General features: G+C 39.9%; 1 protein-coding gene across 2 annotated transcripts in view; it reads right to left on the reverse strand.

Moving 5' to 3' along the window:
• The window catches only part of PCGF3 (polycomb group ring finger 3), a 57,432-nt gene extending 44,727 nt beyond the window's left edge, over nucleotides 1–12,705 (reverse strand). Inside the window, exon 1 of one of the 2 annotated variants that reach the window (XM_033084864.1) lies at nucleotides 12,427–12,705. The gene's annotated coding sequence lies outside the window, so the exon portion shown is untranslated. Of the gene's footprint in view, nucleotides 1–11,849; nucleotides 11,923–12,426 lie in introns of those variants that run through there. The other variant, XM_033084863.1, reaches the window with a different exon arrangement.
• Nucleotides 12,706–13,253: the final 548 nt, after the last annotated feature.

Consider the following 13,253-nt stretch of genomic DNA (forward strand, 5'->3'; position numbering starts at 1 on the left):
GCAAGGACCCACATTGAACAAGTCCAAGGACAACTCTTTCCCATTAGTGTGAGTACGGGAAGCAGAGAGTCCCTTGCAGCATGTGGTGAAGACCATAATGAAGTAGGCTGTGTCCCTGCAGCCCTGGGAGGACTATGATGTGGACCCCACTAATAGTGAACTCCAACAGGAACCCTTGCTGCAGCCAGGCTGGGGACAAGAAAAGGAGTTCACCCTATAAATTCAAAAGGATCAGGTATGGAGATTATAACAGATATATCATTAAATTTTTAGAATCCATTATCTGAGTTGTATATTACAGGAATAAATATAACAGGAACTACACAAACCAATGGAGGAGAAGCCTTCCAAGAAGGCCAAGCACAGCAGCACAATCACAATCTGATGCGGCTTTGGTGCCAAGTAACTGCATGCAACTCACCTCCTCTCCTGTCCTGAGTGACTATCAAAACAGATGGAGCCCAAAGTCACAGACTAAATTAACTCAAAGGATTTATTATAGACATTTTGTAGGGGTGGTCAACGGACTACGGGAATGACATCCACGTATTTTATCAAAGAGCGGGAAAAAGAATGGTGGTTAATGAGCTTGTATTGAATAGTGTGGGACCTGAGCATGATGTAAATGGTATGGAACAAGTGGTGGAATCTGCTGGTTTTGAATAGGGAAGAGTTATTTCTCTTCACAGTGGCTAGTATGGGGCTGTGTTTAGGATGTGTGCTGAACAGCGCTAATAATACAGGGATCTACTTGGCTGCTGCCTGGAGTTAAACCACAAGAGGTTTTTACGTGTTATTTACAAGGACTGGAGGATTTCTTCTTGTTAAATATATGTTAGAATACACTATTAAAAGCTTCCCTTTTATAACAAGGAGACCTACAAATAATTTCAATGATACATTAACCCATTAATAACAGTGTCAATGCAACAGGCCTTGTACTGCACACGTTTCTCATGGTTAAGTCCTTTTCATTCAGGTACCACTCATGACATGTGATGAACTTCCTTTGAAAGACAGCATACAGCCAGCAGTGAAGGCCCAAAAGCCATTTCCATCAGTCCACAACTGAGCAGCAGAACCATCCAAAAAATAGGAGAAACTATTCCTCAGCTGCACAAAAACCCCTTAGGCCCATCTGTCCTCTGCAGAATCAAGGGTAATGAATAAGCACTTGCCAGCTTAACAAAGGCAGGGAAAAAACAGCAACCTGGACAAATAAAACCTAGCAGAACTCTCCTTCTCTTCCCTTTGTACCAATGCAAACTGCACTCAAATAACAGCCTTCAATGTAAACATCCTAAAAGGAAGGTTGCCATTGCAGTGACAAAAACATGTAGGCTTGTAGTAGAAGGAATAGCTGAGAGGAATTAGAAAAGGACACATTAACAGGTTATAAAAGGGAAAGTGAAAAACAAAAGCTTGAACTAAGGAGGATTAAGACAGAGCAAAAAAACCTACACTCATCCAACAAGCATGAAACCACACCCTTCCAATATAGTACAACTCTAGCTTTCAGGATCCAAGCTTATTTTGACATGATGAACATTCCACTTTCACCATATTAACTCAAAATAGGCACATAAAGAGCAGCCCTAAACTACTAACCCAGCCGTCTTAAGAGATTTCTTTTAACCTTTACAACTTGTCAGGAATTAGGCGCTGTATGCATTAGAAACAGCAGACAGCACAGATATCTCAATGTATTTTCTACCAAAACACAGAAGACATTCATAACTAGATTTCATCAGCCACGTCTCTCATATTTCATATGTTCTGAACTCATTTTACTATGCTTGTACTTAGGATTGGTCCCTTTATGCGAAGGAAAGATTCCACTCATGCTTGTGGCAAGCTTAATGAAATAATTACAGAGACATGAGCCTGGTATCTCTGAAATTTCTTTACATTGCTATGTGTGCTCATGTAAAACAACTACTACACTTCCAAATCTGAATGACTTCAGCAATGAGTATTACTCCACTTTCCAGTTCAAAATATTCTCAGCAGGATAACAGCGTTTGAAAACTTATACTTGTAGGAAGAATGATACCTTTAAAGCACTCACATTCTATTTATTTTCATTTCTTTGTCATCATTACATCTGGTGTTTTGCACGCATATAGGAATGAAAGGAAGAAGTTAAATGTCTAGCAATATGAAAATATGCATTATCTTCAACAATGAAATGACACTTCACATAAAAATATCTGCAGTTATCAAAACTTTTTCTGTTTTTCTAGGTTTTGGTTTGAGGTTTTTGATTGTTTTGTTTCAGGTTGCTGGTTAGTTCGTGGGTTTTGGAGGTGTTGGTTTTTTTTTATATTTCACTGTCAGTGTTGCAGAAAGATTTCTAAAGTTTAACTGTTCAGATTTTTTTTTCATTGCACAATCTAATAATGTGTCAAAGTTCAAGAAAACCTGATAGTAAATATAGAATATCAATCATTCCAAGCATTGCATCAAAGTCACTATTAACAGATAGTGCCTAAAACTCTGACCAAAAAGCAGAGTGACACTATTACAACAGCACTATCTTGTCTGTTAGTGTCAGAGAAGAACAACAGCATAAGAGGCTTCACATTTATATCTGAGTTCTTTGCTGTGACTGAATCACTGCCACGACGTGGTATTTGCTGTGGTATTTCTTTAAAATGGAGAAAATTTGCTTGGTACTATGCAGGAGCTGAGAGGTCTAAATTACTAAGGTAAAAAAATCTCACCAGGAGGCTAGTTTCACTTGTGCCAGAGCCTAGGCAAACTCACTTCTGCAGTTTTAGAAACTACTTATCGAAACTGTCCACTCCCTTACTGGAGATGGGCACCTGGAAGCAAAACCTTCTTACACATCAGGTGCTTATTTTAACAGCTACTACAACTAATGATGAAGGCAACTTTATGGCAGTACAGGCCTCATACAGACAAAGAGCAAGGAGAAACTACAGGAAAAAAGACAGGCGTAAGAAGAGCTGAATCCACCACCCTGCCTGACAGAATTCTCAAGTGCTGTTTTAACAGCATACATTATTAAGATCTGTCAAAACGATAGTCTGTATTTCCTTCCTCTGTTTCTTTAAGAGTTATAGTTTAATCAGGAAGGAGTAGCCAAGGAAACACTTGCTAAATTGCCAAATACTGGCTGCTTAACTGAATCCCAGAGAAAATACATGGTTACCAGCTTCTCTTACAAACACCTTAGCACCTGCTGCAACACTAACCAAAGATTCACATAATACAGCTAGTAGAAGTTTCCCTTTCCAGCCTTGCCTATAGTCACTTTGCTAAACAGAAGTCTGTCTCTCTGGAGTCCAAAATATAGAAAACACCTACTTGAGCAGCGCAAAAGCAAATTGCTCTTCCCGATCCAATCCTGGTAACGGTACTCCACAGTCTCTGAAATAATTTCGTTTTAGTCCAAAAAAGACTTGAAAAAATGTTCTGCATTTAGATCTTTGCACAAAATTCCTCAGAATCCCTTAAGACATTGACATAAACTTTTATAGGTAATGGGAAACTGTTAGTGAAAATAAAGAAGTTGGAACAGAAACTGAATAACCAGCCAGCTCCTGCCAACTTCAAGTACAAAACCAGCACTACCAGACAGGTGAAACAAAGTAACAACACCTACGTGGAAAACCAATATGAAAGCAGACAAATAATTACTAAAATAATTACTAAAATAGTTTTTATGTTGTGAGGAGTTATGACAGCATTTCACACGGACATAATGATTTTCTCATATACTGATAAACTTCTCTAATCCACAGTTTAAGATCAGAAAGGAACAAATTACAAAGAAAGCAGAGGCAAGTCATTGATGAACTGCAACATTTTACAATTATCTTTTACTCAGTCCATATAAAATGGTATCCATCATTAGAAACATCACTGAACTTAAAGAATTGATAATTAACATTCAAAGAGATAGCCATTACCACCCAAATCTGTTCAGCAGCACATTGATACAAACTGTTCAAAAACTGTAGAAATAAACAATTCTCTGAAAAAGCTCATCTTAAACAGAGTCTGACAGTCCTTGCAAGGAATAAGTAAATAAATAAACACTATCTCTGCTACTTATCTTAATTGTATTCCAGATACACTTTTAAACTACCCTTACTAATTTCTTAAAGCCAAATCATTTTTATAGACCCTATTGCTTCCTACAACAAATTGTAATGCTAGACAGATGGATGACATGCAGTAAAAAGAGAAGAAAATCTTTCACCGCAAGTTATTAACTACTGCAGCCTGCTAGTAGAATCTGTAGGCTTGAATTTGGTCCTTCTCTGCAAGTCACGAAGATCCGCTTTTGGTGACTGAACTGTGCCAAAAGACACAATTAAAATAACTTAACTTACCACCTTTATTGAAAATGTAATAGTTTTTTTTAATAGATTACACCCACATTGACACTTGCCTCCCTCCATTCTTCAGAACACAACATTCATCACAACGTCCATGCACCAGTAAAAGTTTGGCTGACAAGGTCAGAAAGGACCATGCCTCCCAGCAATCTCCACAAAGCAAATCCTGGGCATCTGAAAGACTTTCTGTTCTCAGATGTACAGACCTCTTCATGATAGAAATTAGTAATTTCAGAGGAAAAAGAAAAAAGCTCATTCCTTTGGTTTTGGATTAAAGTTGGGAAAAGAGAGCTGAATTTGGGGGTTTTTTTTCTATTTGAATGCTAAAATTGTCAAACCCTGCAGATGGCGATAATGGATGAGTAAGTCAGAAAAGAGGTTACTTATGGGAAGCCATAAATGGTTAAAGAATCCGGGGGAGAAGCAAAAGCAGCTCATTTTCCCCTTGTCTTAACTCTTACAGTGAATATATCTTATGGAAACATCAGGCCTAATAACGAAAGCTACAGAACAGGACTCCAGAAACTTTTCGCACATACCTGCACTCTAGATTTACCATTCTAAAGATTAAAAAAAAATTTCCAAACACCTCCAGAAATTCAATCCATTGGCAACTAATGCTTGTGACTGGAGAACAAATGCTTTGACAGAGCACTGGCTTTGAAAATGTACATCAAGTTCCACTATGAAAGTAATTTGACCCATTTGCTGGAGTGATGGAGAGAGGAACTGAAGAATGGGGACAGGATACACTTTCTCTTCCCTAAGAGAAACAGCAAAAATATTTCGTTTGAAGATCATAATCGATTAACATATTTGATCATCGAATAGCTTATATAAAGAATTAGTCCTACAATTATTTTCAACCCATAGCATTGACAAATTCAGTATATTAAAAAAAAGGCCAGGGTAAAACACATCTTTGTTCAAAAAAAAGAGAAAAAACAAAACCATCAAAACCAATGGGAAATAAAACAAAATAGTAACAAAATAAACAAAATAAAACAAAATATCCTCCCTGTGTCTGCAAAACTTTGTACAAATAGAAGCCATTTTTAGTTATAAAATCATAATCACACAACCCAAGAGCTATTATTGTCCAGACAAAATAAACTTACATAATTTGAAAACTGCTAGAGATTAGAGCAAACAAATTTAGATAAACAACTTCCAGCGGCAGTATCTAAAGATTATCCCTAAAATGTTACATTAAAAATGACTGCAACTAATACAGTATTTTTTACACCTATGCATTTCCAAGACAGTATAATGAAACTTTAAAGTGCCAAGATTCACTTAATACCACATAGATCAGTGTGCAGACTGCCTCTGGTGACTTCTATCAAAACTCAAAAGACTCTCCTAAGCAAGAAGGTGAAGTGAAGAACTCTGCTCCACCCAGAGTCCTTTCCACCTGGTGTGGTGCCATTTACAATACATCAGAAACAAGCCTATTCAAGTCTAGGTATTTTGCTGTCGCCAGTGTCAGAAAAGGACAGATGAAGTATTTTACTACTATAAACACAAGTCTTCTGAAATTTATGCAGAATGACCTGTTATTGGGAGGGATTTCTATCTCATTCTAGACAATTAAGAAAGAGAAGTACAACACAAAATTAATAAATTGGTGTGCAAATAAATTACTTACTCTGGTGCTACCAAGCCTAACACAACTACTAACAAGTACACATTTTATTAAAAAGCATTTCAATTAAACTCCTCCTACTCAATAATAGTTAGACTAAAATTTTTGGTAAAATATGTTATTACCACAGTATTTCAATCTTTGAAAAGCCCTATATGGATTTTTCAAAGGAAAATAGAAAAACGTTTGGTATCTGCAATTTGTCTGAGAACAGTATAAGCATAAATCAGAGAACCTTCTTTTACCAATATTTGAACTAAATATCTGTGAAGTAATTACCATCTTATGGCAAACCAATAAAAAAAGCATGATCTTAAAGCATAAATTGATTTAAGATGCAAGTCCACTTTGCAATTAGTTTAAGGAAAGTGCCGCAGGAAAAGGTAGTTTAATTACTTATTTCATTCAACAAATTAAATAAATCCATGCAATTAGTACTATAAAAGGTAAATGTTTATCTCTAAGACTGTGGATTTCACTCAATAGTATATTTTTTTACCACACTTTCCACACCAAAGTATTTTTTGATGTTCTTTGCACATGGGAAGAACAACTTGTACATGCTGGTACGAAATTATAAGTGAGCATTTAACAAACTATGCTTATTTTTTCCAAAATAAAGGTTCAGTAAAGCTTAAAAATCAGACAGTAAAAAACCAACTAGTACAATGCTAAAGTAAAAAATGATTAATCACTTGCTGTAGCACTGAAGCTGGTCTTTTCTAAGTACAGACAGAAGCAGTCAGGCAAACACTGTACTGCAGTGTGGGGTCCAGACCTCAAAGGAAAGGAACAACCCAAAGATGGAAAGAAACCCATTTCAAGTGTTAAGAAGATGGGTTTGATTACAGTGTATTAGCACTTTCTTAAAGTGATTAAATACTATTAGAAGTATCTTTAGAGATACAGATTTAACAGAAGTTATGCTCTGAAAGGTGAATACTTGAATGTAAGAACAGGGACATGTACACTTTCAGTAGTGTGCATGATTAGGTACTTACACAGCACATAAAAAAATTCCCTTACCTCTTCCTGTTTTGAATCCTGAAATCAATATCTGAGTCCTGTGTCTAGAACATAATTTATATATTAGGGGAAAAAAAGGTAAATGAAAAAAATCCAGTTATCATCACAGCAAAAATACAATCATCTGAAATGCAGGAGTTAAGATCCCAGACCATCTTGATATTAGTGCTAAGGCAGAGCTTAAGCTTCTAAATGTCTCCATGTTCAAATTGGTTTTGAAAAAAAACAAAGGATGGCACTATGTTGATTAAAAAAAAACCAAAAAACCAACAACCAAAAAAACCAACAACCAAAAAAGTCCTGTTCCTCAAATCTGCTCTACTGATCACCACTACTAAGTACAAGAGATAATTTTTAACATAAAACCATTTTGTCTAGTCAGTTAAAATAAATTTGGTAGCATCCTTTAACTAAGTAATCAACTGACCCACAGCTTTTATTATGCCAATCTGTGTACTCAATAGTTCAAATACAACAATAGGTGACACATACAATTATTCATAAATAAAAAATTTATAAGAAAACACTGTACAGTACAACACATTACCTGAAAACTAAAATGCTGCACTGACATTTGCATGCAAGAATGACAGTTATGATTACAAAAACTATATTGTTTGCATGCATATTGTAAAAGAATAACAGAGATGACCTATACTAGCATAACATCAACATAATTCACGCAAAATTTGCATTATATATAATAATTGTGATGTTACTGGATAATAATCAACTAGAAGAAGGCATTGTATGATGTCTGGTTGTGTAGAGAGAAAAGAAAGTTCTTAAGTGAAAACCTTGACCAAACAGCCATTTGCAAGTTAGCAAATAACATCAAACTCATTCTGTTAATCTAAAAAATTAACTTTTCCTCTCTTAATTACACAGGTACTGCACAGCATTTTCTCACTGACACCAAACATACACAGAAAGCTTTCTGTCTTAAATCAAAATGAACTTATGCTATTCATAAAGCAAGTTTCCAGCAATAAGGACAGTCAGAATATCAAACAAGAAGGATCCTTACTGCTGCCAGAACACAGACCTTTTTTAATGCAGACAAAGTTCTAAGTTACTGTCAATTAAAAATTCAGAATACAAAGTAGTTATTTCTTAAGACCATTCAAAATAATTATCTGCAGGCAGAGTAAGTCTTCTCCATGTCACTTTGCAGAGATGAAAAATAGTGTCAGAGCTAGTTTAAGTAAATTCTTCCACTGGCAATAAAACTACAAAAAAGACTGATTATTACTCTTGCATATTTCTTCCTTATAGACCCTGCACTATCATAATGCTACAACATATACCTTGATTTACTCCAGTTCTCACCCTCACCCCCTCAACAATTTCCCCCACTGGCTCCATCAACTTATAATTGTGATTTGAGAGAGGCAGTCATAACTGTGAGAACAGTCATTTTCTGGCACAAAGAACAAGTAGCTTGAGCTCACCAGAGTTCGTCATTCCCCCTACTTTTAATGATCTGTACCACCCTCTACTTTTGAAAAGTATGTGTTGTGTTTGTCAAAGGAATAAAGAGACCCTCAAGTTCCTACATATAGTTTGAAGTTCCTAGTCTAAAGTAATGTTTCTGATTAAGGAGAAAAAAGAAAAGGCAGAAGAGGGAAAGAAAACAGTGTCATTGAAGAACTCATTGCTGGTTTATTTGTACCTACAATGCTGGCTTTCTGGTATGATTGCAAGACTTCAATTCTTTAGAGACTTCAATTAAACTTTCAGTAACACATAAGGTTTCCAGTCCAATTAGGTCCCACCACACTGAGTATTTCAACTTCATATTCTGTTGATTTAAGTGTAGATGCACTTTTTCAGTAAAATTAACTTGAGAAAAGTTAATCTTCAGTCAATGAGGCAGCATCACCAACAGTGACTGAGGTAAGTGTGGGTGTAAGCACTAGATCAAGCTGTACAGGGGAGTTCCCAAGCTCAGGGACTCCTGACCAAGAATCAGAGCTGCATCCAGATCTGGAAGCCTTGGTGAGCCAATCGGGCTGGTGGATGAACACACTCGGAAAACAGCCCTGGGGAGAATGACTTGAAGGTTGTGGTGGTGGCCAGCACGGCAAGAGAGGGTACTCTGCCCCTCTGCTCTGCTGAAACCCCATATGGGTCTAACCCTAACCCTGCATCCAGCTCTGGGACCCCAGCACAGGAAGGAGATGGACCTGTTGGAGTGAGTCCGGAGAAGGCCATCAAGATGATCAGAGGGATGGAGCAGCTCTGGAGCAGGTTGCCCAGAGAAGCTGTGGATAGTCCATCTCTAGAGGTGCTCAAGGCCAGTTTGGATACTGCCCTGAGCATTCCTGGATTTAGTGGGAGGTGTCCCTGTCCACAGGGAAGTTGGAACAACATGTTTAAGGTCCCTTTCAACCCAAACATCCTATGATTCTATGAATTTTGATAAAAGCAGCGAAGTTTTCTTTAGGCTTTTCAGAGCAATTACAGAACAAACTGCTATTTACAGCATTTTTTCAGTTAGCAATGAAACTGTGTTACATGTAACAAACACTCAAGATTGTTTTTGACACAGAATCACCTGTTTCTTTTTTCTCTGCATATAAGACTTTCTCATACTAGCTAAACTTGCAGTCTAATACAGCAAGCTTTTAAAAGGGAGGTGTAAGAAATACAAAACTGCTTCAAGACAGAGCTTCCAAGTAAGTCTTGTGTAAGCTAAAAGACATAGGCACCTTCTGCCTGGCTTCTAACCTACTGCAGTCAAACTGCCTTGAGAAGGTTTTCCTCCACATTTCCTTAAAACATGATGGCAAACCTAACCTAGCAAATCAGAGAAGTTTCAAACATCATTAAACACCTTCTGTAGCACTGACAAAAAGAGATCAGAGTTTAGATTAATGAACTCTCAGGAATGCAGACAGTCTTAAATCAATTGCATCTCCGAACACTACTATCAAAACAAGCTTCCACTCAGTAACTACTGAGTTTGTACATACAGGTACCAAATGACAGTAGTTCCAAAGCAAGAAGTAGACAATATGTATTTTTTTAATAAAATACAAAATGTCCTTACATTTCCTTGCAAGCTGGAATCAATTTAAGCACAGTAGTTGTACAGTGAAATGCTATAAAGATGCATTTTTCAAAACATCATGTCCACATCCACTTTGTAGCTTAGAGCTTAGCAGCTCTGCTTAAGAGTTTCAACAGAAATGCTTCAGTTTCTTCTCACAACGCTGCTCAAGGAGTTCAGAAATTTAGTCCAGAATTATTTCTGTCCTGGGAGTTCATTACATGACAAAAGCTAAAAAGGCCATGCTACCTAGATTAAATGGCCATATGGGAAAAAAGAAATGAAAGCTATTAAAGTAACTGTAGAAGGGTTTTTGACAAGAAAACTTACCTGTATCTCAAATATAAAGCTTTGAGATGACCTCCTCCAGATCACATAAGTAGACAGATGTAGGAGCAGGACAACTGCAGCAACTAAATGCTGTACTTAACAGTTTCTTAGTAGCAGAAATCTTTCATACCATAGTAATTAATTTCTGTCACTCTTGGTATTAGTATTAGGCTAGGATAATTACAAACTCTAAGTCGACTTTATTATAACATTTACAAGAGTTCAGTCTTGATTTTCTATAGTGACAGCAGAGTAACAGGATCAAAGCAGCCAGATCAACCCACAGGAAAAAAATCCAATAGATTTTCCTCAAAAAGTGGTTTATTAAATGTTTTACTTCCAAGTCTTCTGTCACAGTGCACCTATGCACCTCTAGAAAGCCACCTGACCCTCTCCTAATGCACCCTACATGTTTTCACCAAGTATCTTGGGTGCTGCACAGTTTCTGCATTCCCTTAAACATATTATAAACTGTCTACAAGTATAGCTTTCAAAGAAATAGTACAGCTACTGAAAGGGTACAAAGTTTCCATTTCCATTCCCCTTGTTACCAAACAATTTTATGAATTTCAGAGTACCTTTATGAGATACATGTTGAGTATGCCAGTTAAGATTCTAATCTGATTCACCATTAAAAGAATGAACACAGAACTTCACAAGTATCCCACCCCAAAACAACTAATAATAGTTTTTAAACAGCACACACTACCTAGTACTAAAACACCTCTTAACAACATACCTAGCATATGCTTAGTTGTTCATTCTGTGTAAACAAAACCAATCTGGAGATGGGATGCTCCTTAAACATAAAGGCTCATCTCAACTTTTTTTTTAAATTCAAAGCTTTTAATCCACAAGCTTAATTACTCTGTGAAACTCTGGAAGAAAATACACAGTATTATTTTGAAAAATACCAAGGAAAATATTTTCAGAACATTCCAGAAGATATAGGGGTAATAAACGAGAATTTCTTGAACTGGTTTCTCAGAGGCATGTACTTCATACAGAAAGCAGGAAGAGTCTAAACTGATCTGACAGAAAGTCTGCACAGTTTTGTAACAAAAAAAACCAAAAAAAACAAGCACTTGATAACCCACAATAATCAAACCTCCTTTGAACCTTACTAACTTTGGGACATGCAAAACTTTCCACACAGGACACTGAACCCAACGCTTCCAGGCTAAAAGAGACCAATTAAAGAGGACAAATGTGGCACCACAAGTTACTAGCTAGAACTCAACGGTTTAGAAAACTTTGCAAATTTCTTAATACCAAATACATACACATGTATATATATATGTGTGTGTGTGCGTGTGCATATATATGCATATTTGTCCTTACAAGCCCCTATACTTTACCTATGAGTATCAATTCATTTCCTATTTCTCACGACTTCATATCCCAGATACACAGCACTGGAGCCACATACCTGCACGGCTGAAATCGCACACCCAAGGGACGTGTCCCCTCTATCTCCACCTTACTGGAAACGCCATCTTCACCCCTCCACTCAAAGAGACCCTTTCTCCCCAAGACGTGGGGTTCTGCCCCCTGCCCAGGCCCCTCCACACAACCGGCAGCTCCTCCCGCGGCTAGGAACGGGTGGGGCGGGGGTGTGGGGGTTTCCTTTCCCACACCTTCCCCCGCGCTGGGCACACGCAGCAGGACAGGGACAGACGCTCCCCCAGCCCACCGAGACTCCCTGACAGTTTCGGGAGAGGAACCCCACAAAACCCCGATCCCGCCTGTGACCACCCCACGCCCGCCCCGAAAGTTCCAGCGCGGCCCCCACAGCCCCGGCCCGCTCCTCCGCAGCCCCCCCGCCGTCGGGGCGGAGAAGACCCTCGGTCCGCACCCCCCGCACCTCCTCCTCTCACCCCGCAGCCCACACCGCAAATACCCCGCAGACGGGCGGGCCCGCCCCGCCCCCGAGCCCCTCGGCTGCCCTCCAGCCCCTCGGTGGGGCAAGGCCGGGACCCCCGCGCCCTTCCCGGCCCTGCACTGACCTGACGGGGGGGGGGCGCGGCCGCCGCTCGGGGCTACAGCGGGGGCTCCCCCCGCCGCCGCCGACCCTCCGCTCCCCGGCCCGTCCTTCTCCGGGCGCCACGGCAGGGCAGAGAGCAGAAGAGTCGGAAATGCGAGGCGGAGGGAAACGCCGGCCCCTCTTCCCCTTCCCAAGAAAATTTTAAAAAGAAAAAAAGGGGGATTTAAAGGGCTCGGCCCGGAGTTTAAAACAAAGAGGCGGAAATAGCCGAGTGCGGCCCGAGCGGAGCCGAGCGGGGGCGCCGCGCTCGCGGCGCATGCGCGCGGGGCGCTCACCCGGGCACGGCGCCGGCCGCCCCCTCCTCCCTCCCCCGGGCAGCGGGGCCGGCGAAAGGGGGGCCGGAGCCCCCGACAGGCCTGGGCCCGAGACGTGGACTGGTCGCAGGGGTACGCTGAGTGGGAAGGAAGCCATCAGCATCATCGAGTCCGGCTCTTATCCTTGCACAGGACAGCCCTAAGAATGATACCATGTGCTTGAGAGCATTGTCCAAACGCTTTTTGAGCTCTGCCAGGCTTGGTGCTGTGACCACTTCCCTGGAGAGCCCGTTCCAGTGCCCAGGAGAGCCTTTTCCTAATACCTAACCTAAAGCACCTCCGACAGAAGCTCAGGCCATCCCTTCGGGTCCTGTCGCTGGTCACCACAGAGCAGAGATCAGTGTCTGCCCATCCATCTCCCCTTAGTGAGGATGTTGAAAATTCCACTTCCCCCTCAGTCTGCTTCAGGCTGAGCAGACCAACTGACCTCAGTCACTGCTTGAATGGCTTCCCCTCAAAGCCCTTCACTGTCTTC

This window comes from Catharus ustulatus, chromosome Z, assembly GCF_009819885.2.
Source record: "Catharus ustulatus isolate bCatUst1 chromosome Z, bCatUst1.pri.v2, whole genome shotgun sequence".
In the NCBI taxonomy this organism is placed as follows: Eukaryota; Metazoa; Chordata; class Aves; order Passeriformes; family Turdidae; genus Catharus; species Catharus ustulatus.